This window comes from Talpa occidentalis, unplaced genomic scaffold, assembly GCF_014898055.3.
Source record: "Talpa occidentalis isolate TD23 unplaced genomic scaffold, MPIMG_talOcc4v2.1 talOcc4.16, whole genome shotgun sequence".
NCBI classification, from domain to species: Eukaryota; Metazoa; Chordata; class Mammalia; order Eulipotyphla; family Talpidae; genus Talpa; species Talpa occidentalis.
The window spans coordinates 15,795,709-15,820,358 of NW_023601653.1; the positions used below are offsets into that span (position 1 = coordinate 15,795,709).

General features: G+C 37.1%; 1 long non-coding RNA gene across 2 annotated transcripts in view; it reads right to left on the reverse strand.

Annotated features, from left to right (window-relative positions):
• Nucleotides 1-21,291, reverse strand: part of LOC129145940 (uncharacterized) — a 35,237-nt gene extending 13,946 nt beyond the window's left edge. The window contains exons 1-4 of one of the 2 annotated variants that reach the window (XR_008552160.1): nt 21,213-21,291; nt 20,762-20,907; nt 18,355-18,415; nt 17,610-17,640 (exon numbers count right to left, since the gene is read on the reverse strand). This is a non-coding gene — a long non-coding RNA (uncharacterized LOC129145940). The remainder of the gene's footprint in view (nt 1-17,609; nt 17,641-18,354; nt 18,416-20,761; nt 20,908-21,212) is intronic. The other variant, XR_008552161.1, reaches the window with a different exon arrangement.
• Between the last annotated feature and the right edge of the window lie 3,359 nt (nt 21,292-24,650).

Sequence of the window (24,650 nt, forward strand, 5' to 3'; positions counted from 1 at the left end):
CACATAATAAAATGGCAACGTATATGACAATGAAAGCACTGGTTCATAAAAAGCATCATACAAGTGCTTGGTATCATTTTCTCAAATAATGAACTCTGGCTAATGAGCGAAAAAGTCAAGATGCTGGAGACCAAGGGCAAATCTAGGGGGAAATCCATATGAAATATAATCACATTTATTCAACATTCAAAATAGTTCTCTTCTAAAGAAATATTACCGTTACTAAAATTTAATCTAGGTGTGTATGCTAGATGACTAATTGCCAAGCAATGATAAAGCAGTAAAGTACTTGAAGCTATATACAGAGTAGATATAAATGAACACTTCTTAATAAATCAGGAGGCGTTTCATTGTCTTATCGCACCTAAGGGTCATAATTATGATTATCTGTGGCTAATTTACTAGAGAAATGGATGGAATCCAAATGACTCTATGACATAACTGAGAATACATTTTAGGAATTCATTCATGCTATATATTTTAAATACTGGCACAAGAACTCTATTTCCAAAAGGTAGCATTGTCTCGTAAATCTATGTTATCTGACCCAAGCTCTTTAGTACTTTATATTTGCTCTGAGGGGATGTTAGCCACAACACAAATTTCCACATTCTAAGATGTTACCAAGCATGGTGCCCAAACATAGTGCCTTAGGGTAGTGTTCAATGCTGGGAGTTCTACTTCTCTGACTCCAATGGACTAGATTTTGAAAGATCAACATAAGTTACCACAGGGAAATAAGGAGGAAATAATAAATTTGGCCTTGAGAAATTGATGGGTAAATCTCAAAAAGATTTTAAAAATTAAAATATCAGGAAGATTTGTAAGCAACATGGCACTAGACAAATGTAAGGTGTTGATACAATTATTATTAGCAGCCTGAGTTTACAATGGATAAGCTATATATATATCTTGAAATATAAGAGTCACTCTTTAAATGATGGTGCATTGATTCCTCTACCATTCAGTTATTGCTTTCTGAGCTTGTCTCTTAGTCTACATGAATGACATATATGGCTTATTCTTGTTTTATTCTGTTTTCATCACAGCTTGACACAGAATGGATGGGTAGGTCTAGCAGAGAATACAGCTGCAAGTGAATTTGAAAATTTTCAAAATAGCTGTCTCTAAGAGTAAGGTAGGATGTTTCTGCACATGAAAGGTTAAAGAACTCTTTGTTAGTAAGGCTAAGAGTACGCAGTGATTATCATCAGATCGTGGCCTATCTGGAAGCTCAACAGCTGCACCCTTTGTTAGATGTCACTGTCACGGAGGGCAGGCCCATGTCACACTGATCTCCACTCTGAGCTTGGCCATCTGAATTGTGTCCTGGAAATAAATAAGTCTGCAAGTGTGCAAGTGCATGAATGTGCAGGCATGGACCTTTATGGATGTGTAATTATAAATACACACGATTATACAAAAATATGTCACTGGAAGAATCAAGGCCACATTTAGCAGAGGGCTGTAAAACTCGACGTGGCAGTCAACGGTCACCTGTGAACAACATAAAAGTAAAACGAGGCTAATAAAAGTAGTTATTCATTTCCCTGCCATAGCAAGGGTTGTTTTCATCGCTTTAATTAACTAATACAAGCATCTTTGGAATACTGCTAAAAGCACAGCAGACTCAGTGAAGGTGGGGGAGGGGAGAAAAGTAGGATGTGGTTATATAATGGGCTACTTTCATAAATAGAATAAGGGAAATTTATATCCGTTAGCATAGAATGATTGCATTATATAGAAAATTAGAGCGAGAAAGCAGATATAAAACACTAAGCATAACATGGTCCCAGTCAGGTTTCACACACAGACTAGCATACAAATAGAAAAGGGGTGAAAAGCCAAAGATGAATTTGCTGATAGTTATTCTATCTGGGAAGGGAAATAGAACTGGGGAGAGAGGGACAAGAGAAGGGGGAGTTAGTTTTTACTCTTTAAATTTCAATATGACTACTATTATTTTTTATAATTAATGTTTAAAGAAACAACAGATAGCAGTACGACACCTATATTCGGGAAACTCTGAGTGTAATTATAGGTCTTTTGTGATCAAGGCAACACGTCCCTTGTTGGTCGCAGACATCTGCAGAATAGCTCTTTGTTCACTGATGGAAATAGCACCTTTCCTGGCAGAGGGCCATTTGCCCTTCACAAGTGTTTGCAAAGCTCCACCCAGGACACTATGCCCATGTTAATCTCCAATCTAAGGAGTCGAAGATACTAACAAATCCATCATGCCTGTCAACTGACATTCAGAGTCAAGAGAGGTTTCCTTCTCTTTTATCGGATAGATATAAAGCCCTAGAGATAAAAATCATAGCCTACTCATTAAAAACTTATCCACACATGCTTCCCATCAAAGCACCCACAAGCATTCACCTCAGAAGAGGGGCTCAGGAGAAAGCACACAGCACTCTTTTTTCCCACTCTCTGAGTGCCTTTCTCTATCCCTCCTCCGTGAGCTTATCTGGCATCCTTTCAAACAACAGAGCGCAGAGAATCAAGAGGTTGAAACACTGCGTTGATATCTTGTCTACAAGGTGATTCATTTGACTTATCAGCTGGTATACAGGGCCCTCCTCATTCATCCATTTGTTAGAAAATATGCTTCGACCAGGAGCCAGACACTTTGGTGATGGAGAGAAACAAAAACCAAATTCTCATCTATTTACTCCCCCCATAAAACTTACAAGTGTACACGAAGCAATGTCAAATATAGGCAAGATCTTAGAAAGAATTCATCTTTTCTAACCTTTGAAGAATTTATGCTTGTCTATGATATAACCTAAAACTTGACTCATTTTAAAGTAAACATTAATCTTTATTTCCACAACTTTAAAATTCAAAATTACTAGTGGAAGGATTAGTTCAATGAGGGAGTTGGACAATTGTGAGCAGCAGGTCAAATCCAGCTTGCCACCGGTTTGGGTAAATAAAGTTTCATCAGAGCACAGTCAAACTCATCTGTTAAGTATTATCCATGGTTGCTTTTCAGCTATAGCAGAAGCAGTGAGTGTTTGCTACAGAGACGATACTAATAAAAACTGGGTGGTATACTTAAAAAATAGAATGTATCTATTTTTCACTTTTCCATTTTGGTGTGTTCTTGTTGGAAATCTACTTTGGTGTGATATTCTAAGAATGTTATTCAAGGAGTGTATGTTTCTTCCTTCTCTGATACTGGGAAGAATGAAAAACTGATAGTGAATATTGCTGTAAAACATAAGTAGAGTGAGTATAAATTAGAAATGGAGTGATTTTATAAGCAATGCCTTTAAAAATATCCTTGACCCTTCATTCACACCCATTTTGGACAAGAGCTGAAGTTATGGGGGATGAGATGGGAGTAGGTAGAAAGACTTGAGCTGAAAGATTAAAACAATAATGGAGCTTACTTAACCAGTCTTTGAAAATGTTTATCATGTTGTGAAAACTACCTCAATTCCTGAATTTCCCAACTTTATACTGAAAAGAATCTGTCCAAAAAAAGCTAAATTTTTGCAAAACATTTGCATGAAGACACTACATAGCTACTGCCAAAGATGTTGCAATTTAATTATGCCAGGCAAGTTGGCTGGGCTTGTTTGACATTCATTAACAAAAAATAAACCTCATTCTTTTTACTGACAAAATAGCATTTGTAGTATTTGGGAGGACAGCAGAGCTCAGTGTGCTATTTCTTGGTATGAAAAAAATATATATGAAATGAGAATAAATAAAGCTTTAAAATCCTTTCACTGGCACAGCAAGTAACCATCCTGGAAAGCCATGTTTTAGGTATATGACTGAAAGGAAGCATAAAACATACCTTTAACTGCTTAAAAATCACAGAGAGCAAGGTCATAAAATTGTAAAGGGAATCATCCGGAAATTGAGAAAATGGATTCTGGTGACACTTTTAAACTAACTGATGTTTTGTACAAGTCAATAACTTAGGCTTTTAGGATTTCAGCTTCTTTGAGAGTAACACATAGATAAACTATGGATGTTGGGGAAGAAAGTAAAATAAAGATATTTATCTGACTTGACTCAGTAACTATTCAGAAGGATTGAAAGGTAAAATTAAAGTTTATATCTATATCTGATGATAGATGATAGATGGCTCACCAAGCATCCTTAAACAGATTCCTAATTCAATTGTCAGCATTGGAACGAAGATCTGTCCTGTTTTGTATCAAATTCTTATCCCAAAAGTTTGGACTTAGTTGAAAAAAGAAGGTAACAGCCATCAATGGATGACTCAGCTCATATAAACATGAATAATAAAATAACACAGTTAATTAAAAGACTGACATATGCAGAGGGAATTGATAAGACTATAGAGAGTGGGATGGAGGATACCAAGACACGTGAAGGAGAGGTTCCTGGAGGAGGTGACCCACTTGTGTTGACTAAAAGAAGACTCAGAGTAGGCAGGGAAGGGGAATGAGAAGCAACTTAGGGGTAAAGGAAACAAGAAAAAATAATGATATGGTTTATGTGCAGAAATCCAAGCTGTTGTGTGTTGCATTGTGGTACAGCAAAGTTTAAGATATGAATTTGTTAGTGCTATGACTAGAAAGAAGCAAAAAGTACCATATTTTAGACTAGAATTTATATTGGGACTATTTTGGACTTTATTTAGCAGGGCAGGAAAACAAAAGGATTTTAAGCTTGCAATAAGCATGTCTACTTTGGGATGTATGTAAGGTAGATATAATGTAACAAGGACAGTGGAAAAGGCCATTTAAATGGTGCAACTGTCCAAGCAAGAGATAACCCACAACAAGTGACAGCAAGTAGTTCCGAGTGACTACAGCTAGGGTAATGGTGGGCATTATAAGACGTATTCAAGAAGTATAGGATGGAATATTATTAGCAGGTCCAGGTAATGGATTTGATGTAGAAAACAACACAAGTAGGGAAAGAAAAGTCAAAAATGACCCTAATATTTCTAGTTTGGGTGAATGAGTGGACAAAGATGCCATGAATTTTTGAGAGCACACACAATGAGAAATCAGACAAAGGGGGACAATGATAATTTATGCATATTGTGTTGGAAGGTGCCTGATGGGTAGGCAGTTGGATATTCAAGACTGAATTGCAGGAAAGAAATTTGAGCTACATATAAAACAAAAGGACAACTGTAAATAATGAAGGAGAGTGGATGGAGAGTGTGGGGTTGGGGTGAGAAGAACATTGTGCTGAGGATGACCCCCATGGAGGAAGAAGTGATCACCATGGAGACAGAGGAGGAACAATTAGAGGAAAATCTAGTAGGAACGGTGTCAGGGCAGCAGGAACTTTGAGCAAAAGGGATGGATCAATGGAGACAAATATGTAGACATCCAGGACAGACTCTAAGCCCCACTGGATTTAACAATTTAAGAACTAAATTCAGTAGTAAACTGTAGTAAACTGAAAGCAGATGCCACATGTTGAGGACTGTAGGGTAGAGACAGTGAAACACAAAATAATCACGGACCAGATTTTCAGGATGCTTGAAATGAGATGGGGAGGAGAAAAACTGGAATTAAGGTGGATGAAAACTAGGATAGAGGAAGGGTTTTAGGACAGAAGTGTTCTAAAAGCATATGGGGTACACTTGAACAGGTGACAATTGATGGCTAAATGCCAACCTAGACCACCACAAGCTCAACCCTGCCCCCATCACTGGCTGTTCCCCTCCTTGCTGGGACCAACTGTCCTTTCTGTTCTACCACATTAACATTTGAGAAAATGGGCAATTTGCCCTGGTTCTAGGATAGTGGGCTCTTTAGCAAGCAAAATGTGGAATATGATGGAGTCAGATTTCATGATTTCCTTATCAAATCTCATTTAATGTTCAGAAAAAAATGTTTTCCTAAATAATAATTAGTATCTTTTTACAAATCTTTCACTCCTATTTAAAATTCTCATCATTATAGAGTGCTTATACTTCATTCTATAATAACACTTTTATGAAGATATGAGGGTACTTTGGGAGATATCAAACATGAGATATGCTCTATTGGTGAATGGGGATTATACATGTAGTCAATTTCTACAGTTTAGAGAATCTCCTACACTGGAAGGGACTGCATATCATAGTTAAAAAAGGTTCGTGTGAATGTGAATAGATTTGAGCTTATCCTGACTGTCCTATCTAACCTAGATTTTAAACAAGACCCTTCTCCAAATTCAGTCATTATAACTATGAGTTGAAAGGTTTCCAGCTGGTGGTTTCCTCTTTTCAAACTTCCAGTGATGAGAAAACTATGTCTGAAACTCCTGTTATATTTCCTAAGGTTTAGTAAATTCAAACAAAATGTGTTTAGTGGCTACCGAAGCAAGTATTGAGCAATTTCAAAGTCATAAATGATGGCTTATATCCTGGGAGAGAAATACCTACTGGTAATAATTAGAAAAGAGAGCTATACACATAGCCTTTTCTTTTTTCAAATGAAAAAGCTCATTTGCATCTTCCCATATTATCTCCCCCCTTTCAAAGTCCAATTCCAAGTGTTTGATGACAAATCAAAGCAGGATTGTTTCAGCTACAGCACACATGCCAGTGTCTCCAAAAGCAAAGTCAGAATGACAATTTCTGGAAACAAATGATTCATTTCTGTGTCTGCTCTATTCACTAGAAGAACATAACCACAGTCAAGATTCAATTTCAAGTTCTGTAACACAAGGTCTAATGCTGTGGTTACCACACATACAGCAATTTCTCTCCTTACTGTCTCCCATAGACAACGCCAAATGACATGACCTCAAAGAACTCTGGGGGAGGGGGCAGGAGGTCTAGGAAATTAAAAAGTGTTTTTAGTTTTATATAAATTTAACTAATGTATACTGTGTGATCTTGGGGAGAAAGTGGAATAAATCAAAATGGAATAAACCTCTCTTTCTTCTTCACTCTAGTGACAGAAGAGAAAGCATGCGATAAGTATGTCCTTATTCTAGGATTTGCTGCCTACCTCACTTAGCCTTGCTCTCTCTGAAATTTCTCCAGCAGAGAAGCAAATCTTCAAACACTTTTTAATTCCTTTATATCCTTTACTGTCTCTGAAACCTCTTTCAATGCAGTTGGAATTGGTCAAGGATGTTACTTTGCTTGACTATTTCCTTCGTGATGACTGTATTAACCCCACTTTTCACATCATGTCTTCAGATTCAGCCCAGGATTTCGTGATTGTTCACCTAGATATTGTGACCTCTTTTATCAGGTTCTCTGATTTCTGAAAATGAAGCCTCTTCTTCTGCCCATATAAGGCTTCCAAACTTCATAAAGAAGCCTATTGTTAACACACAGCAGGACTGCTGGGGTTATGTCCCTGCTTTTCTACTCTGTCATTAGGTTTTCACCTTGATGTTTTATAATGTAGGTTTTCCTAGCTTCACAGTTCCTGTGAACAACTCACCCTGCCCTACCTGTTTTGTCTATTAATCCTTTTTCCTATTCTTCCCAGGCAAGTCTTCCTCTGTGCTCATACTACCTAACCATTCCTCTTTCATTGCTAAGACTTCTCCCGGAGTGTCCCTGGTTTACGCTGATGTCTTCAACTTCTCCAGTCTTCTCCCTTTCTTCCCTCAGCAATGCCTCACTCTCGCCTTCTGTAAGAAGCTGGAACTATCTGGAAAGCAAACATGCCTTTTCTCAAGTGTATACCCATTTTTCATGCCATCCCTTTTTAATACCTAAAATTAGCAATGATTTCCATATTTCAAGCCTTCATAAACTTGGTATTCTCCCATTCTAAATTTATTATATCTATACTTCCTTAATTAGACTTTAAATTCTCAAGCACACGAATTATAATAGCTACAAATAAAACTTTTTACATACTGCCTGGTCATCATTTTACAATGATTTTAATAGTGACAATAAAATAGAAAGCATTATTGCAGGTTTACCTGTCTGTCCATGAGAACAGAAATGACCAAATTGTCTTGGTAACCACATAGCTCAGCCCAATCAGCTCCCCAGTGAGCCTTGAAAGCGTCAGGCGGGTTTCTTACCTTACTCTGTCCTGTGGAGCTTATCCAACCTTAGACTTGCCTTTGAAGTCAACAGGAACATCATGCATGGGTGAGCTCCAGAGAGCACACAAAAGCAAAAAAAAGAACACTGACATGTTATTCTTAAACAAAGGGACTGTGCTACTTCCGTGTTTCTGTGCACACTTGGGCATCCCACAGACTTCAAGAGCCTGCAGATGAAGTAGAAGTTGAAGCTAGTGTCTTGTGAATGGAGAATGGGCAACAGAGGAAGCCACACAGGAGGAGAGTTTTCAATTCCATAAAAATCACAAATATAAAATTTTTCAAGGTTATAGAACTCCCCCCGAGCATGTCAAACTTTTCTGGAAATGGCATCCACACTTCATCTAAGTCATAACAATTGCCTTGTAGACTAGCATTCAATTCCATGCAAGAGCCATTTATCCAGGATCTTTACAGAAAAGGAGTCGTGCTCATCAAGATGAGAGCACCATCACCACCTTCAAGGAGAAGAGTATAAAGCAGCTCTCGTAGCATATAGCTCTCAGGGCCACTTACAAAGCACACTCTCAAACAGCATCAGTCTGCAATGCAGCAACATGGCGAAATATAAATTACAGCTTTAATACGGCTTCTAATAGTCAAGGGCTTAAAGCTAAATAACATCTTAGAAACTGACTAGATTTATAATACACATAGCTTGTGACCCTGCAAGTCCTCTCCTAAAAACAAATTCTATAGAAATAAAAGAACCCAGAGGTCCCACTACTTAACAATTACATGTGTTTAGAGGGGGGTTTCTTTACCTCCTCAAAGCTTCAGTGTGGTAATTTGTAAACTATGACTAATAATAGTACTTGCCTTATAGCTCATGTGGGTATGAGGCCTGGCATGTAGGAATGGTCAAGGAGTGTTTGTAAGGTGGATATTATAATCCTTACTGCAGAGGAAGAAACTGTGTTTCAAGGATGCTAAACAATCGGTCCAAGGTAATAGCAGGCCTAGGGTTTGAATCTAATTTGGCTTGATTCCAAAGACTCTACCCTTCCTGCCACAAATGCTATTGCTTAACTTAGAGATCTAAACTGACAAGACAAGGAGACACCAACTAAGAAGATTCTCCAAAAGACATCCCCAAGATCAATCAAGGCTGTCTCCATGCCAATAGCCCTCTCTTCAAAATGTGGACTCAAATATTAGAATGTTAGAATTCAAAAACATGAAACATTCATTGCCCTCAAATCACTTATATTGTAAAATCTAAAAATGATTGAAACCATGACCAGTCGTGGTAATTTAAAAAATGAACCCACACCTGAAAATCTGACCCTCGTTGGTTGATGACTGACAAGGTAGGGGGTTCACCGTAACACTAAGAAAAAGGTTCTGTGCTCCTGAGCATTGATGTAGCATGTAAGCTGATATTTAAAAATCATCATTCAAGATGAAAGCTAAGAAGTTGGAGTCATCATCAGAAGCACCATTAATCGAAATACTCTGGCTACTTTACAGGGGTAAGACCTGAATGACAATGAGCAAGTTATGCCAATGTTAAATTGTTCTAGAAAATCACCTCGGAGATGTAGGGCAAAGGTGTGCTCCCTCCAAGAGGAAACAAGCCTACGTCAGCACACAGTTACTGTGAGAGATATGGTGTGAGCTTAAATCTGCAAAAGACAAGAGACGTGATGATCTATAGCAAGTGAAAGTGAAACTGAAGATAAATAGATGAAACTGTAATTCAATGAAAATTTGGTCTCATCTCTATATCTTTTCTTTCATCTCCACTGATTTACAGATTTAATCATAATCCCCATATAGAATGTTTTGGTTTTCTCAAGCTTTTTTCTTCTTTTTTAATCTGCTTCATTTTTCTTCAAATTGTGTGTGTCCAAATGTGTTGTTTTAAAGGTAGACTGGGTACAGGAGCTCCATAAGGCTCTAATCTTTATGCCCCAAATCACCCACAGGTGGGTAGGGAGAAAGCTCAATGAAGAATTTCTCAACTATTCTTCTTACATTACTTGGGGTTCAAAAATGTCTTCTGCAAATGGCTCTCAAAATGAAATGCAGCTCAGAGCAGACAGCAGGATGAGGTCCTTATTTGGGGGGCACCTGAAAAGCATTCAGAGTCATAGAGAAAAGTTGTGTCGTGTCTCTACTCTCATTATCTGTTTAGACAGCAGGATGGTGAACGCTGCTTCCCGAAGACACTAAGAATCAACAGCTAGAAAGGATACTGCTGTCTAGTCTCTGAGTGGGGCTCATTAAGTATCCTTCTGCCTGATTCTCCCCATGATGGGTCTCATATAAGTCCATTCACATAGCAGGATGTGCTGGAGAATTAGTCTTTTGCTATATCCTCCCTTAGCCTCTGAATAATAGAACAGCTGATCCCCTGCTTAGTAGATGCCATGCACCATCCATAGAAAATATCTGGTAGTAAGGGGGTATGCATTTTCCGACCCAATTCTCTCCTTCCCTGAGCAGAGAAAGCAGAAATGTCCAAGGCTTTTCTCTCTGTTTACAATATACAAAGTCCACAAGAATAGGGCCTCCCCTGGTGGCGCAGCGGTTGAGCGCTGGGTTGCAAGGCTGCCCGCAGCCTCTGCAGCGCTAGTTCGATCCCTGGCCACCGGCGAGGGTCCCACAAAAAATAAATAAATAAATAAAAAGTCCACAAGAATAACTAGTAATCACTGGGGTGTTCAACAAAGTAACTATGGGCAAAAACTTCATGGTTTTTTAAGTAAAGGTTTAAAATTTTTGGCTGGCTTATCGTGGGCTTTGGAAAATGGTAATCCACATGCATACAAAGTTGTTGTTTTTTTCTTAAAATCCTGAAATATTATGTTCAAGTGAGAAGCTAAGAATTGAACCAATCCCAAAGCTCTTTGCTTACTGTTAGGTTTTATCTGGAACAATGTTTTTATCTACATGGGTGAATGGTGTAGTATTTCTGCCAGAGAAAGAAGTTGTGGGCAAGGTTTGACACATCCAGGGATGTTGTTAAAGACAGCTTTGAAAAGTTTTCCATTGCATAAAATGTGTTAGCCTGACTCCTCAAGATAGCAAGGAAGTTGAAGGAATTCAGAAAACATTTCAATTTATAGATGCGTGAAAATTTTGGAAGAATCACATGAAATACAATTAGGGCAGTGTTAAATTCTGTCACTCCCTTCACACACATTTTCTTATATATATACAATAAAATAAAGTATTAGTAAGTTTTAATCTTAATTAATTTGAAATTAATTAGTGCAACATAGTTGACTGCTTTAATCCTCATGAAGTGAAAATGTTTTCTGCAGATGAAATTAATGGAAAATTATAAAATCCATGCTCAAGAACTAACCTCTATTCAAAATGCTCTCATTATTGTTCTTATAAGTAACCTGAAACAATAGACTGAGTCAGAAAGCTGTATTTGATTGTTAATACTGCTTTCTACCTGTGAGGAAATAGTTTCTCCCTTCATGGTATTGAAGTTTGATTGCTGAGAGTAATTTCATTATATTACCCAATTAGTTCTTTAAAGTTCTTTTTCTCTTTCCAATTATACTATAGCTGATGAGCGAAAGATCGTATTTTCTCTTTTTGTAAAATCTTCCAGAATGCCTTTAGCAACACTTAATTGTATAATTAAGTAAATAAATGATTTGAAGTCTTTCCAAATTTATGATAATAATCAAGATTTTTGAACAGAAGAGTTAATGATTTTAGTTAGAAAGATCATATGTTATCCCAACCTGTATCTAACGTGGAATAGAAAAATTAACGCCTCCCAACCCCCAAAAAAATAACCATGTATAAATTCTGAACTCTTTAAAACACTTTTTTTCTGGGAAAGAACCAAGAATTCTTCACCACATGCATGGACTTTTCCTATTGTATTTACACAACCAAAAAATAAATAAAACCATCAAAGAAATAAATTGACTGGAGGAAATTAAAATGTTCATAAATATTAGCAATCCAATGAGTAACTAGGTGAGTTGAAATGGACTGGATTGCATTACACTGTATTGTATTAGCAGATTAAAGTAAAATGAGGACTAAACTCTGGATTCAAATCTCTCTAACACGTTAAAAGCACTAGGCTTAAAAAATAAATCTCATTCTTATAGAGTCTGCCTGTTGATAGAGATAATTTATTCTTATATTATTTTTCGACTTATCAGAAGTGTTTCCCTGGACAGAACATAAAAACAGCCTATGGTGGAAAGCAACGCATGTTCCGTGTTTCCATCATGTAAGCACACACCTCCTAGGTGACTTTCTTGTCATTTGAAAGTTATACCCTTCTCGTTATTTTTTAAAAATTAAAATTAAAAGCTGCTAACGTGAAACTATTTTTGTAAATGTCACCAAATGGAATTTCCTTTAAAGATCAACAGCATCATCATACAACGTGACTAAAAATGGAATGGTATTATTCGTGCGTCACTTACAGCCTTTTACATATTAAGCCAACCAACAAAACAGAGGACTCAAGAACTTTTTCAAAAAAAACATCTTTTGACCAAAATGAGTTATTAACAGCATATTTTAAAATATCTTCTCATTGTTGGTATATTTGAACTGATATGCAAAGTCCCCAAATTTGTATGATGCAGACTTGTGAGGGAGCCAAAGGTTTCATCTTCATAATGACAAAACCAGTTAATTCAGAAGAAATAAAATCTTCAACCAGCTCAATTGATTGGGACTGCATTGAGAAAACTGACTGATTAAATATTTCCCTTTGCAACTGCATGTGGTGTGTTCTTATGGCAATCACAGGGGCTAAATATTGTTCTCCATTGTGTACCCAGGTGGCAGCGAGATACCAACAATTACACACTGCAGCTGAGTGCCAAGGTTCTTGCCTGAAATTAGTGTCAAAATGAAAGAACCATAGAAAGTTAGGGTTAAAGGGGAGAGAAGCTCATCCTCTGCATTTTACCAACATCAACACAGCATGTGATAAGTATTTGGCGATTTGGAGCACAGTTTCATTTTTGCAACTCTCATGGGCTGCTCAACTGTTCCTGTTACAATACAGACTGTAGAAATATTCCTTGTTTCTTAAAAGCATGATAGAGACCAAAGCCTCCTGGCCAAAGCTTCACTGTCACTTTTCTCAAATGGGAGGTAGGGACTTTTAAGAATGGGGTTGCTTAAGCAGACTACTCCCCTACAGATTATAGGGTACACCCAGGCTATCAAGTTCAGGAGTTCAAGACACAACCTTTCTAGTTTGTACTAATTTCCAGTAAATTAGTACATGTTACAAAGACATTATGTATCAGTAATACTCCTTGAAGCAAACCTATATTCACATCTACATATAGATAAGTCATGGTGTTTACAGTCAGTAAAATTGCTCCATAGCAGAGGTGAGATGCAGTAGTTGCTTTGAAATATCCACCTAGATTGTACTATGAAATAACATGTCTGCCTTAAGCACTTGGTTTGAGAGCCCATAAAAATATAGACATATGCTTCTCTTGAGATTTCAAGGCTATACTTTTGAATACTGTTGAATAAAAACATAAATAAAATTAACCACAAGAGCTGCTTGTTGATAGAGACTATTTGTACTAGGATTTTGAATGTTGAATTCAACTTTCATTGAAAAAAAATCCAACATGAAGTATAAACTAATAAGGTTTTATGATGATTAAGGGGATGGCTCTTCTGGGGGGGGGGTGATCAGCAACTTCTATGACACTGAAAAATGTCCCAGGAAATAGAGAAATGATCTTCTATAGCTTATGTCAATAAAACCAACTCAAGAGTCAGCTGTCCTGTGGGCCTGAACAGTGATGACAAACACATACAAACGTAACACAACTACACTTTCTTGTAGAAACACAAGAAAGTTGATTCTGCATCTAATGTATTCATGTTGATAAGGGCAACAATTGATTCCAGTAAGAAGCAAAATTACATTTGAAAGTAAAGATTGTATTTATCTCTGCACTATTTAATAGAATCTCTGACCCTAATATAAATATTTAAAGATATTCAAAGGCTCTGGGCTATAAATTTAGGTATATTATTTTCTCTTCCCTGCTATCCTCCTTCATATCTCTGCTTTCCTCTCCCCAGACTCAAACAAATATCTAATATGAAGTACATACACTCTGGCAGGCATTGTACAAGGCAGTAAGACACTGGCTTCCAAGTCTTCCAGTACGAATTTTTTCACTTTCTTCTCTTCATTTACTGCTGGGAATTCTTTACCAATATGTTAGTTGGGCACAGGTACAAACATGCACCCAGAAATATGTGAAATGTTACCTAGCTTCAAATCATTTTACCTGTTGCAGTGTCACATGTCAAGTGATCAATAAAGACACAGAATTTTAGGATTTCATTTCTACGACAGTCTTCATGGAAGCCATGAACTTGGACCCAGAGTTTACAGGATTGGAGGCATTGAGGCAGTGACAAAAGCATTTCAGGTGCAAGAATGATCAGAGAAAATGTCAATCAAACTTGGCTGGGGTAATGAACAGATCAGCCTACCAGTGTAGAAAATTCCTCTTTAGAAATAGTTAGAAAGACTGATGACAAATGATGAGAAATCTAAAGGAAGTTTGACATTGTTAAATTTTATCCTAATGGCTTTTGGTAATCCACGGATGCAAAACGTAGTAACACAGTCAAAGTCCACATGCTCCTATTCTAGAGGCAGAGACTTGCCTGCTAGATCGACTGTTTTTTCAAAAGATCTTGGGACATCATAGAGGCTCAATAACATTTGTTGAATGAGTAGAAGAATGAATAGAGTCTGAGGGACCTGAATTTCAAGTCTTCTCAGGTGCTTCTTAACTCGGTGACCTTTAGGGTATAACGTAACTTCTAAAATCTTCAGTTCCTCATTTATAAGCAGGGAGAGTCACTTTATCTTTCCCATAATTGAAAGGAATAAATCAAAAAAACACATTGACAGACATATGGAAATTATGTTAGTCATTAATCATTAGAATTAGGGGTCACTCAAAATAGTATAAGAAACAGTGGCAAGAAGTGTAAAAACAATAAGAACAATTCAGTGTCTGTGGACAGTGGGGGTGAATAGTGAGGGGAAAGAGATGCTTTTTGATAACACTTCTAAATATGTATCAATAAGAAAATTTCTTAAAACACCTTCTGAATCTTTACAAATATATTCTTCTAAATTAACATATATGCTTATAGTTTAAGCCATTTAAAGAATAGACTTAGGAATACAAGTTCCAAAATCATATGGATTATATGGAGATTAGTTGATGATATATGAAGAACTGCTCAGACTCATATAATGTATAAAATAGGGCATTAAGTTATAGCCAAAAGAATGATGTCTCTTTCTAAACCATATGGGAGGACATTTTAATAATAATTTGTTTCATTTCCATGTTTCACATTTCTAGCACATCCAATTCTTCAAATATTTTCTGAAAAGCCAATATTCTCAAAGATGTTTGTTGTAAACAAGGTTAAAAATCCTCACGATTGTGATAATTAACTACACACCACCTGTTCCTGACCACTGTCTTTCTCTAAAGAAATGCTTAGCCTTATGGTATGTTTTAGTCTTTGCATTTGGACTGTGAACTCCATTGTCAGAAAAACACAGGAAATTCAAAGATTTATGAATCATAAGTATTTCGTGCTTAAATAAAGCCAAGTAGCATTAAGAACGCAAATTATGGCTTAGAGTTATTACTAAGGATATAAAAAGGTTCTGTTCACTATATGGTGTCATATTAGAAAGTCTAGCAACTTTAAACTCCAGGTCAATATGTGTCTGTACAGGACATCTTTTGGTAAAAAAATTATAAATACCAGTAAGCAAACTACAATTTTCACATTGTCAAATGGGACAAATTCTCAAATGTTTCCATGAATTATTGTGAGTGCTAGAATAGCTAATGAAGCTCTTTAGTATAACTTATATTATACCTTTCTGGTATAATTTGAACATACCTACTGTTGGATTACAGAGGTGAAGGGATACAAAATGCCAGTAGATAGAACTTAATCATGTATTTTATCCACAGGTTACAACAGCACCCCAACTTAGAGGGCAGCACCCTCACTAGCAATCTAAGAGAGCCCTGCCCTGCCCATTTCTTTTCTCTAATGATTTTTCTAGATGATGCCCAGTTTGTCACTTGACAAACAATTTTGTGAAAAATAAGTAAAATTTTTATTGAATTATGCAATTTACTTGCAACTACTGGGAAAATCCTATATCCAAATATCAAACCCCTAATATCAACATCACAAAGCCAACTCAAACTGTTCAGCAGTTTATACACAATTTCTAATAAAACAAGTTTTAGGCACCCACTCCCACCCCCAATTCAAATAGGTCAGAAAAATTGCTTCAAAGTCAATACAACTTCTAGGTGACAGCTAAAATTAATGGCATTCCAAAAGACAAAAACCAGAATTACAGTGGGCAGGAAGAAACTAAGGGTAACCAACTGCTTTGCAACACAGCATTTGGGAAGAAATATTCATTACAAAAAGAAAGCAAACTTGGGGAAATTCAGGAGATGTATTAGAGAAAGCGAATAATCAGACACTAGAGCTTAATTTTACTTTTATAAAGAATTGTACTGATGGTGCATTAATTCAGCAATAATATCATAATCTGACTTTTAATATTCACTACAATCAAGTTAAATTGCCTAATTTTTTTTCTAATTAGCGATTAGAATAACTCAGTTTAGAAGCTAATGGCTTTGTGTAACTTGCACAGAAAAACTGATTTAAGGATTTCATTTTGACTTACATGAAAATTGATCTAATATGTCACAACTCCAGCTCTCAAAAGATTTGATTCTTTAAAAGCTATGTGATTAACTTTACTTGTGTCTACATCTCCCGAAAGAATTGAAGTGCAGACGTTCGTAGTAACATTAGATGCAATCCTGTTAAGTTTATATATCAGCCTTGACCTGTTCAATAAAGATAGATATCACAACTGCATATTTACATACATATATTTTATTTCTTAGTTCATTTTTAAATTTTAAGCAATACATGGTGTCTGGAAGCAAAGTCAATTTTGTGATAACAGTATTTATTCCTTGTGTTTTCTGTCTTTTCCTATCTTGCATGCCTCTTTGTTTTTTCTCTTTAAGCTGTAGACTATCATATGTAATATTCCTGCCTTTAGGATGTATACCTAATTCTGTAAGGAGGTACCAAATTAAAATAGGAAGAATCCAGAAATAATGCTTTATCTCAGGAGTTCAATGCAATTGCTTCAGCTGAGATAAATGCATGAAGACTTTTCTGAAACAACTTTTACATAAGGATAAAATGATTTCTATGTAAGAAACAATTACCAGCAACATTATTATCATCAGAAGATTGTAAGCTAGAATGAGCAATAAAAACATTGTATTTGAAATGAGATATTAGAGAATAGCTATTAAAATATTTTACTCAATTTCTATTACACCTTAAAATGAAAGTCATCAAAATGTCATTACAGTCCTTCCCCCAGATTCTTCAGAGACTGAATTTAATCATTTCAGGAAATTGAGCACTATCCAACATTCACTTAAATCTTCTGAAATAATAGCAAAGCAAAACATTATATGAAATTTATAAGACATAATAAAATATGTTCATATACATACATAGATACATACCACATATCAGGAGATACTGGCCGTCAGATACCTAGAATTAAATAGTTCTTGTGAAATTAACCACTCATGTAAAGTATTACTTTCAAGAAACCCTGAAGTAAGAAACCCAAGGTAAGGAGCCACAATTGAGTTTTGCAAAACCCCAATTTTAATAAAATGCTAAAGTAGCAGCTTAAAGAAAATACCTTCAAATATTAATTTTTGGGAAATCACTTCCAGCTACAATTATTACCTGTACAACAGAGCACGGAACTTTTAACTGCCGCTCAACTAAAGAGAACTAAACATTAGCTGAATAAGTGCAATTATACCAGTAAAGGCTTCTTATGCGTCCTTTTAGGAAACTAGTCCTCTTTGAAGATTTTCAAGCTGGAAGGGACCTTCCACATCACCTAATAATGGTTCTTATTTACCAGTTCTAGGAATAAAATCTACATAAAAATAGACAAAGATCATTTTAATTGAACTGCAAACAATAATTTTCTCTAAAAAAATAATAATCCAGGGCCGAAAGATAACACACGAAGTAACTGATGGTATTTTTTTTAAACAAAAGCTAGGCAACCTTTAGAAAATGAGTAACAATAAAATTCCCTAAAACATTCCCATCTTTTAACCTTTTCTATTAAAAACAGAGTTTAAATTTTCAATAGTTTTATTGAAAAAGCAGGTTTCTAATGCTTCTGGCAAGAAGGACATGAAATGATTTGAAACATGACACTTTAAAAAATGTTTAATTTTTTACCTTGGAATTGGAGGAGAATGCCACTTCTTATGGAACCCATTTTTCCTGCAGATAGTCAGTGCTGGCCGATTTAGAATAAAAGCATTAGCATATTACTATTAAAAGAAAACACTAAACTACAAAGCTGCAATTTCTCTCGGAAGGAAACTGATGGCGCTTATAAGCAATAAATGCCTTCCTGCTACCTATTTTGTCTTCATCATCTTATCAGCAGAGTGTATGCTCCCTGCAGCATCAATTAAGCAGTTTTTAAGGGAAGGGGGATTGTATGAGGGCTCATCTGCTAAGTACGGCTGTATATTCCCCAGCCTCTTAATCAAGGGGCTCCTGTCTAACGAGGTTCTAGAATGCAAGGACGTCCAGGGACCATTAAATAGCACACAAGCAGACATTCCTGGGAGTCACCAATATTGGATACAACTTTCCCTCCAAGAACCAGCAAGAGACGGAAAGCGACAGAGCTGCAGCACATCTGCCTGCGTGTGCCTTAGCACTTGGCAGTTCCGAAGCAAGCGGAGGCCAATCCCATCGAGAAACTCCTCCTGACTTTTGAGGGGACCCAGCAGAATTCAGGCAATCTGTGAGAGCCTGTTTCACATGCAGCCCTAACTAGAAAGTAAGGAAATGGGAGGTTTACCCCTTTTCCCTCAATCCACCTAAAGTAGCATCACACGAACAACAAATGAAATGATAATGTGTAAAAAAAAAATGCCAATTTCCTCCACTTTGCTCCAAGTTTCAGAGGCCCCCCTCCACAATAAAAGATAGCTGTTTGTGGAGGCTGCCTTGTTCCATACCATTAACTCAGAACAAAACATATTTTTAGTGGGACAGCGGTGTTTACTTGTAAGGACTGATGAATTGTTCGACACCATTTATCACTTGTAGACAAAGACATTCAGCCACAATTTTGGACATAAATCAAGGTACATGCTCCTCAATAAAAAAAAAAAAAAGATTGCTTAAGTCCCCCAAAACCACAGAGATTGAGGTCAGTCTGGCCATAGCAACCAAGAACAGGACTTGGGTCTCCAGAAGGACCTAGCAACCGATAAATGAGTTCAGATCTCTTTTCATCTCCACTGGTGTGAAAGCCAAAATTAAAAAGATTAGATCACCCTGCACCCATTACAAAAGGCGCCACAATGAAAAAGTCATTTCCAGCCTCTGAATCACATCAAATAAATAACATTCATCCCTGCTATAATGAACAACTTTCAAAGTAAATTGAATCTCCATAGTACTGCTTCCCTGGCTGCACAGTATTTACATAACAATATATCCCAGGAAGCTCAGAATGGGTTTTGTAAATGGGGAACTCAGAATAAAAAGCATCTTTAGCCCCGATTACTGTATACTCAAACTGCTTTTCAATCCCCCTCATTTAAACAATGTGTTGTATCAGGAACATAAACAATGTTTTTAAATTGTGGGAAATGAAAGTTTTCAGTACATTTTTAAATGTCTGGATTCAAACCTTTTGTGGTGCACCGAGAATGTAGAAATCACTTAACCTCCTAAATCCATGCCCTGGACTCATTTTTGTGACAAAGAATTCTCATCTATGTGTACATTTGCTTCTTTGTTCACGCCAGCAGTGTTTTACCCTAAACAGCTCCTGAATTTCTACTTATTATTTTTTATAGATGAAGATAAAAGCACATTTGCAGATTTTTGAAAAGCATGTGGCTCATTCATTATTTGCCATTTCCTCGAAAGTATAAGGTATTCTTCATGGTCATAACAAGAATGTCTAATAAGTTTTAGCAATATCTCCACATAAAGCATCACCTTCTACAGTTCAATTTTGACACAATCTCTCCTGGTCATTGAAAATATCTAAGGTCCAATATTCCCAAATACTTAGGCATTAGTGCACAATTCACATATTCACGTGGAGTATGTTCAAAATAAGAGTTAAACATATATTTTAAATATTCTAGCTTAACCATATCTTTTGGCAGCAGCTCACGTAGACATTACTATTTGAACTCCACGGGGAATCTCATTAATTTTTAAAACTCTGACCTCAGAACAGTTGAGTGTAAAAATAATTTACAAATTAAGACTGAAAGAGCATCCCTTGAATTCTACACAGCCATATGCTCTACACGGCACAAAACATTGCTATCACCAAACAGAATTTTTTTCCAGATTTGAATTTAAACAGCATGATAAATGTCACCAGACAGACATAATAAAGCATCTCAACCTTCTGCCCAGCCCGGCTCACACCTCACCCCCTCCGATAATTCTAGTAACACAAAGCCCCGAGAATGCAGGTTTGCAGGCAAGTGACAGCACAGATGATTCCCTCGCGAAAATATTTCCCTCTCCAGACTCGTCTCACATCTCTTAACCACGAGGATGCAAAAATACAAGCATCGGGGCATAAATATGTTCTTACCAAAAACTTGTCAGGAGGATGGTCCTCGGGTCCTTGGTATTGTTGTCACCTCTGGTCCTCCTCCTGCCATCGTGGAAAGTGGCTCCACTGTGTTTATTGCTCTGTGCCTCAGTTCCAGCTGTAGCATGCATCTGCCTACACAGAACCTACGAGGGGAAATGAGAGCGAGCGAATAAGAGAGAGAGGGAGGGAGTGGATGTGTGTGCGTGCGCGCGTTTGCACTTGTGAGTGTGTGTATGTGTGTGTGTGTGTGTGTGTGTGTGTGAGAGAGAGAGAGAGAGAGAGAGAGAGAGAAAGAGAGAGAGACTGCTGACTTGAGACTAAGAACCTAAAACCTCCGGCCAAGTCAAGCCTGAATAAAAATGATCAAAGCTCTGTCCTTCATCAAGAGAGCAGACAGATATTTTTTTCTCCTCCACTGAAAAGTGGAGCTGTCATTGGGGATTCTCACCAGGAAAGCGCAGACAGAGGCAGGTCTCCTCCAGAGTGTCAGTGCTGCCCAGCAGTCCGTGCAGAATACAGGTACCTATTGTTCCAGAGACAGATATGTAGCCAGCCAGTCAGACTCTGACAGATCTCAGCAAACCAGTGAGCCTGCCTTCATTTTAACTCCTTATTTACTAGTGCATTTTGGTCAAATGCAAAGGTCTTCTCACCACCCAGAGAAATAAATGGAGATGATGCAGATGAGCTCACAGCAGGAACTAATCCTGTATCTTTTACAAAAAGGGGCTTTTCGCTACTGTTATTGAAATGCCGAATTTGATGCAAATATCTTATTTTTCTGGGAAGAAATGAAGAATGAGATTACATGGGCAGAATTTAGCTCATAAAAGAAAACCTTGAAATCCAAGATGAACAGCACAGCCAATTTGAAAAGGAAGGCTGAAACTGGGGTTATTAAAAGCACCATGAATGTAAATACATATACTCCAGAAAATGAACAGGGATACCTAAGCCAAAGGATGCCAACTCTCTGCATAGGGGTGTGGCTCTTAGAACAGTCTACACAAAAAGCTACCCTGGTAGACCTCTATTTTCCTAAGGGCTGGAGTCTTCAGGATTTTTTTTTAAATCTCTCGCTTTCTAGACCACACTGCTTTCTCAAGCACCCACCCAAAACATCACCCTTTTCCCAAAGCATCACCAGGGTCTAGTTGATACCTGTCAGAACAAAATAAAGGGAGCTCAGAGAAAAATAAACTTGTTCTCTACTCTCCCAGATGGTTCCTGAGATCCAGAGGGTACACTCTCTAAATTCCTGGACCTTTCTAGATTACAGTGGGTTTCTAACTCCACCGTTATGTGTTCATTTAATAATTTTCTTCTAAGCAGTGAAAGAAGGCAAACTGCCTTGCATTGGATTGTTGAGCACTATTAAAAGACAGGCAAGAGAAAAACAAAAGAAACAAACAAAAAAAGCAAGCCAAAGAAAAAGAAAAAGTAGCTGATCATTGAGCTAAAACAAGAGATGGACTTAGACTCCCCCAAAAGCATATTCCAAAGCAATATGCTTTGGAATTTTTCCTGAGAATACACGTCAACTTCATTAATTGTGGCCATCTACCCATCACTGTGCATATTCAGACATGGGAGGTGTGCTGCAGAGTCTACAAAATGGTTATGAAATTCCTTTGTAAAACCCACATTCAAGCATCATTTTACAAAGCCAGAGGGTAAATACTCAACGCAGTAGAGGAAGGCTTAACTGTGCGTGGCTGTTAATGTTAATGAGATACGCAATATGTATCTGCCGACGACTCAGCAGCTTCTTCTAGTAGGTAGGGTTTATTTTACTTATATTTGTAAAAATATAAAAACCTAATAAGAGATCACATTGTGATATTTCGAGACTCCATGAAAGAAAAAGGGAAGAAAAATCTAGAAAATATACTTTTTTTCCCTTTCACACTCTCCCTTGTCCTAAATCCCAGCATTCTGAAACCATTTCCAGTCATGCTAATTGAACTGGAACTCTAAGCAATTAATAAAAGCTTTAGAAACTCTTGTAAAAGTTAAAATTCCTTGACTCAGTGACTTCTGAAGAGTCTGCCTTGTGGTTTGTACTCCGGAGGAAGTTCTGCTGTGCTGAAAAGGGAGAGCATGTGAAAAGAATTCACCTGAGAAGGGAGAAATGTATACCAGGCTTCTTTCTAGCTCAGCTTAGCCTATGAGCAAGTAACAAAAACAAGAGAATCTTGAAGTCTGATTCTTCTAAGTAGTATAAACTGATGTTTTTCCAATCCGTTTTAAAGAATATGCCTATCTTTGTCAAAGGAGTTTTTAAACTCACTGATCATAACTATGTTAATAGCAAAATAGCAGAAATGCATCCAGTGAAAGAAAGTAGGATAGATTATAGGTACATGCAGAGAACAGAGCTGGATCACAGCAGAGGTGACAGCCCTATGCGAGGCCCCGTGACCTCCTCTAATGCTGTAGTCGAAAAGGGGCATCTAAGCGCTGGCTCCTAAACATGTGAGAAGACTTAGGTGTAAGTACATTTAATTAGAGCATTACCCAGACCCCATCCAGATGTCATTATCTTTTATGTTTTTTTTTTTTTTTCTTTTGATCTTGCTATTCAACTTCTGTTGTCTCCAGAAAACTGAGCTTGGTGTGCCAACAGATTTTAAATATTCAGCTCTTAACATGTTTGAATACAGACAGCTCTCACAGTTGGGGTCCATTATTTTCTGCAGGCATGTGCAGAGAGTTATCAACATTAATGAGAGTTACGTGCATATGTAAATTAAAGCAGAGGATATACTCTTGCAGTGTTTGTGTGTACGCAGTGTGTAAACGGGTATCAGTATTCGTGTAAGGTACACATTTGTTTTGTTTCACAAGTAAGGGGAAAGGTCATTTTATTCAATGGTATTTTTGTTACCTCCCTACTTGCATGTCTTTGTCCCTAGAATATCCCTGAAGTCTATTACACAGCTCTAAGTTTATCATTCACACTTCTATCCACCATTTGCCAAATAATTCATGTCAAGCAGAAGTCCAAGGTAAAGTGCCAATTGTTTCTTGAAAGGAAAAAAAAAAGTGTTTCATGTGCTGGGTTTTTAGAGATGAACACATGAGGTGAGGGGCACCACTAACAGTAGCGAGGGGTAAGCTCACCCCCCTGGCATTCTTCAGGGTGTTTATCTCTTTTCTTCCACATAGCTTGATATAAAAGACATGAAAATGGGTTTCCCAGAAGAAATGTGAAAGGGACATAGAATCTCTTCTTTATATTACAAAATATTCCAATTTTCTTATAATTTCTCCCCAGGACTTGCTACAGACACATTCAGTTACTCATTCACACAATAAACCTCACGCTGCTTTAACTTCTAAGAGACTTGCTGGGAATGTTGCAGGTAACCCAACTCCAGCAAAGTTAAAAATAGTCTCTCTACCAAATTAAACATTATCTGAGTTCTCCACACAGTTATTAAACACATAGAAGATCACCTCTGTGCATAATCTATAAAAGGCTTGGATTACATATTAAAATTCTAATTAAAAGTCGTTGTCTTATCCCAGTTGGTTGGTGTGAGATTAGACAGGAAATTCCGGTGTGGAGTGAAATCTCAGGTGGAATCAAGATTTCTGATGGCCACAAGTTGGAAATTAATGGCTGCATTACCAGAGTATTTCCAATTAAAAGAAAATAATGCAAACTACAAACAACTTTTGAGACCCTGTTTTACATGGTGGGTATTTAGTACTAAAAAGAAAGTCCCTGGTGATTTATTCCACAGAACTTTACATTCTTAAGAGATTAATTTTCTGTAGGACATTAAAGTATTACCATGATTAATTTAAACCTGAAATCTTATAAAGTTTCATCATGCACCTTGGCTGATTAGAAAACATCTTGAAGTACATAATATAAAAC